The following is a 4,950-nucleotide window of genomic DNA, read 5'->3' on the forward strand; positions in this document are numbered from 1 at the left end:
TTGTTGCCCAGTCACCCAGTTTTGTGAGATCCCTTTGTAACTCTTCGCAGTCTGCTTTGAACTTTACAGTCTGGAGTACTTCGGTATTTTTTGCAAATTTTGCCATCTCACTGTTTCCTCTCTTTTCCATATCATTTATGAACATATGGAACAGCACTGGTCCTAATACAGATCCTTGCGGGACCCCGCTATTTATTTGGGACTCTCTCCATGTGTAAACCAACCATTTATTCTTACCCTTTGCTTCCAATCTTTAAACCGGTTACTGATCCATGAGAGGACCTTCCTTCTTATCCCATGACTGCTGACTTTGCTTAAGAGCTTTTGGTGAGGGACCTTGTCAAAAAATTTCTGAAAGTCCAAGTACACTCTGTCCACTGGATCACCCTTGTGTAAATGCTTGTTGACACCCTCAAATAATTCAAACAGATTGGCGAGGCATCATTTTCCTTTACAAAAGACTTGTTGAGGCTTCCTTAACATATCATGTTTATCAATGTGTCTGACACTTTTGCGCTTTACTATAGTTTCAACCAATTTGCCTGGTGCTGAAGTTAGGCTCCCCAGCCTGTGATTGCCAGGATGGCCTCTGGAACCTTTCTAAAATTATTAACTTTAATGGGATTTGTGGGTGCTCAGCTTCTCTGAAAATCAAACCCCTTCTATTTAGATGCTTAAATATAGATTTAGGAGCCTATCCTGAGGCATCTAGGTTTGAAGATTTTGGCTGTAAGGGATCAAAAAATCTCCAGCTAGTCCATGACTGCGGGTACTCTGGACATTTCTTCAACAGCTGCTGGAAAGCCAAGAGAGGGCTGGTTGGACTAATACCCAGTTTTCCTAGTTGTGTTTTTAGTCAACAAGAAAGCTGAGAATCCTAAACTCTTTTCAGCTTTCCATTTGACTGACCCCAGAGAAGTGATTCAGATGTAAGGTTTAGCTAATTGTGGGAGACAGACTGTGTTGTTCATCTGTTTGGTGGGAAAAGTCTGCTTTTCCTCAAGGAGAGGAGAATTCATATTTGTTCGGATTACCCAGAGCAACTCATGCTCCTACACTCACACATATTGCTTTGAGGAATAAATTCTGTGTTCCTAGTGGAGATATTTACTGTATTTATTTAACCTAGGAGGAAGAAAAATGCAATCTATCGATCTATTGATCTGTCTGTCTAGTTATGATGAAGCTGAAAAAAGAAAAGACAGAGAGAGAACTAAGTAGGCTGAGTATTGGTAATCCTCAAGATCACCTGGCTTTTATAAGGCTGTGTCCAAAAGTCTACTGAAGTTAATGGAGAGACTCATTGACTTCAGTGGACTTTGGATCAGGTGCACGTAACACTCTTCAATCCTAGATAAAAAAATGCTTTGGCGAGGAAGTGCCCATTATCCTCACTTTACAGATGGGAAAACTGAGGCACAGAGCAGTGCTGTGACTTGCCTAAGGTGACACAGTAGGACAGAAACAAGGTCTCCTGATTCCCAGTCTAGTGCCCTACACACTGGGCCATGCTGTTTCTCAGAAAGATGACCTCTTTAAAAATCTTTATTATTCCTGACTTCTGAAAGGCTAACTGGAGAAATTCAGTTTTCAGGGCTGTCAGTTTAGCATCTCTCACTAGCACCAGATTCACTGTAAAGCTCTCTGCAACATGTCTTTTCAGCCTGGCAGAAATGGCATATGATGATTCGTCCATGGTAAATGCCAGCCATTTAATGACTTAGGGAACCAGGGAAAGCAAACACAGACATTGCTATCTTCTAAATCGGAGAAGACATCGCATGCCATAGTAATTTTTTTGGAGCTACAGAGAGCAATTGTAAAAGTGCCAGTTTCATTCAAATTCTTCCAGGGCTCCAGGCCCTGGAGTCCTGCACAAAACCACAGAAGTCCTGAAAATTCATTTAATCTTGGGCTTGTAAAGGATTTCACAACAGAGTTTTTAATGGAGAGGAATCTTCAGGAGCATGCAGTTATTACACTGTTACATAGAATCACGGAAAGGTAGGTCTGGAAGGGCCCTCGAGAGATCATCTAGTCCAGCTCCGAGTGCTGAGGCAGAACCGAATAAATTTAGACCATCCCTGACAGGTGTTTGTCTCACCTGTTCTTAACTTCCAAGGATGGAGGTTCCACAGCCTTCTTTAGAAGCCTAGGCCAGTGCGTAACTATCCTCATAGTTCTAACGTTTTCCCTAATATCTAGCCTAAATCTCCCTTGCTGCTGATTAAGGCCATTACTTCATGTCCTAACATGTTAGTTTCAAACAAACCAATTCTGTGGCCACTGTCTAGGAAGAATAAACTAATGTGATATCTGTGTCCTGTCATTAACCCCACGGGATCATGAAAATGAAAGGGGTGAAATCCTGGCCCCACTGAAGTTAATGGTAAAACTCCCGCTGTCTTCCACAGGCTGGGATTTCACCCATAACATCTAAGTACAGATACCACTTGATAACAGGACTCAGAGCAGACAAATTAGTATAGCTGCTACCTTCAATAGGATAGCTGGCTCTTCTTCTGTTTCTAGTCCCTCGGGACCTTTCTGTGTGCTATTCTCATGGGTGAGGTTCACTCACCTATTGGGTGTCTGTGTAAGTCTCTTCACACCGTGGTAATGTTGCAGAGGGGAAAGTGTGGGTGGGGTGGCCATGCAGAAGGGTCTCTGTATGTCATGAAGTTCAGGGGGTCTCTGTGCTGGCCCTGAATTTGGTGGGCCAGGGCAGGGGACATGGAATTCATGATTAAATGGCTCCAGTGTCCAAAAAGCCCAGCACAGAGGAGATGGGTTTTCAGTAGATAGGCTGGGATAGCAGCTAGAAAGGGTGCTGCACCATGCCTGTATTTTGGTGGCTAGGGGGTGGCTTTTCTTTCCAATTTCCTCCAACCACACAATGTTCGATCACTTGGACTTTGTGTAGGGAGGGATGAACTTCATCCTTGTTGTGCCATGTGATGGCTAGAAAGGATTGTTCTTTTTGTGATTGGGGAGCGACAGCCTGATCCTACCACGTAGCCTTCAATAGGAACAGGAACCAGCCCTGCATGAGTGGAAATTGTGGAAACAGGTATGTGGGAGTCAGAAGATTTGGGGTCTATAACCTGCTGTACCACTGATTCACTGCGTGAACTTGGGCAAGTCTCTTAACCCCACTGTGCCTTCATTTCCCCATATGTAAAAGGGAGATAAAAATAGTTAGTGTCTTTCTTCATGGGGTGTTGTGAAGTTTAATTCATGAAAGTTGCACAGAAGAGAGATCAAGGTTCTAGCGTCACTGTTTTCCACAAAGGGCGTGTTTTGGTTCTGTTTTGAGAATACTGATTTCCACGAACAAGCTTTACCGTAATGAGCATGCAGTTGGGACACTCACTGAGAGTTATTTTTACTCCTTTTTGCCAGTGTGATTCATGTTAACTCATTTCAAGTTCTCTCAAAGACATTAAGGTCAGTCATTTGGTTCTGTGCTCTTTAATGTCTAGCCACTAGAGCTGGAGGAAAACTTTCATTCAAAAATGCTTCCCAGCAAAAAATGACCTTTTTTCTACATTAAAATGTTCATGGCAAATTGTAGTTTCTTTCAAAATTTTCTATTTTTGATGAAAAGAATGAAAAAACCCACAACAAAAAAAACCCCACAACATTTCTGTGAAACAAACTGAAATAAAATTTTAACTGCCTTTGAAAATTTTCACGAGAAATACCATGTCTGAAACTGTCTACTGACTGCTATTTGGTAGACATGTAATAATGATATTATACTTACAGTAATCTAAATAATAACCTTTTGGTTTGGGCATGTATTATTATGATAAACTGTGACACAGGGAGGTTGAGTGACTTCTCAAGATCATACAGGGAATCAGTTGCCCAGGAGTCCTGACTGCCGTTCTCTTTCTCTTACCACTAGCTTGTGCATTTGAACATCACTGATTGCAGCCAAATATATGGCGTTGCTCTTTTGGAGAGGGGCACCAATGAAGTGTGTTAAAGCTGTTGACCTTGACAGGGCAATGTCTTATAGTTAAGGGCGGTGGTTATCTGTCTAACCTAATCTGGCAAACCTGTAGAAGTGGTCCCAGCAACTTCTGCAGGTAATCTCTCGACACCTGCGGAGCTTGTGGGGGCGGGGTTCGCTGGACAGTGTTGCCATGGCGAGGAGCCCTGCTGCGAGGAGGACAGGAGCACTCTGAGTAGCGTGCAGGGTCAGGTTTAAGCACTAGGTTCACCAGGCCCATGCCTCTGTCTTGGCTGTGGGAATCACCTAATGATGGCACAATCCCAGCCCACCACTATGTTCACCAAGAACATTAGTGTGCGGGCCAGAGGAACATCCCTTCGTAACAATGGCAGCAACTCCTACGGATTTCCTTGGGTGCTCTGCACCTTGTCAGATTGAGCCCATGTAGCCTCCGCCAGGAAGGATCACAGAGCATTTTTTTTCAAATAGATGGGAAAGACGACACAGCATCAGTGAGTATGTTGTCAGATCTGGTGGCACATGGACCTTGGTTGTGTGACCCATAGACAGCAAGGTGCTGTAATGCTGCTGAGTGCATAATATCATGTACTCCTTGTGTCCTGATGGATCCCAGATTAGTTCACCAGTCCTGCAGGCCTTACTCATGTGAGTAGTTCCACTGAAGTCAATGGATAAAAGTTGCGGGAAGGACACACTAATTACCTATAGTACTTCTGGGGTGGTAAGGCAGTAGCACTCTGCACACTGCATGCTGGAGGGGGAGGGGATATATTGACCATGGATACCCTGATTCTTATTGGGTATATTCTTATGGGATATTAGTGTCCTCCCAGGGAAGATAGGACCTTCTTTTAAGGACTCATCCTCCCTCCCACTGCCCACAGTAAATTGCATAGTACTCCATTTATTTACTCCATCTGAGTTCACTTTATTTCAATTGTCACATTAAAAACACGTGAGAGAACAGA

The sequence above is a fragment of the Caretta caretta genome, chromosome 4 (assembly GCF_965140235.1).
Source record: "Caretta caretta isolate rCarCar2 chromosome 4, rCarCar1.hap1, whole genome shotgun sequence".
NCBI lineage: Eukaryota > Metazoa > Chordata > Testudines > Cheloniidae > Caretta > Caretta caretta.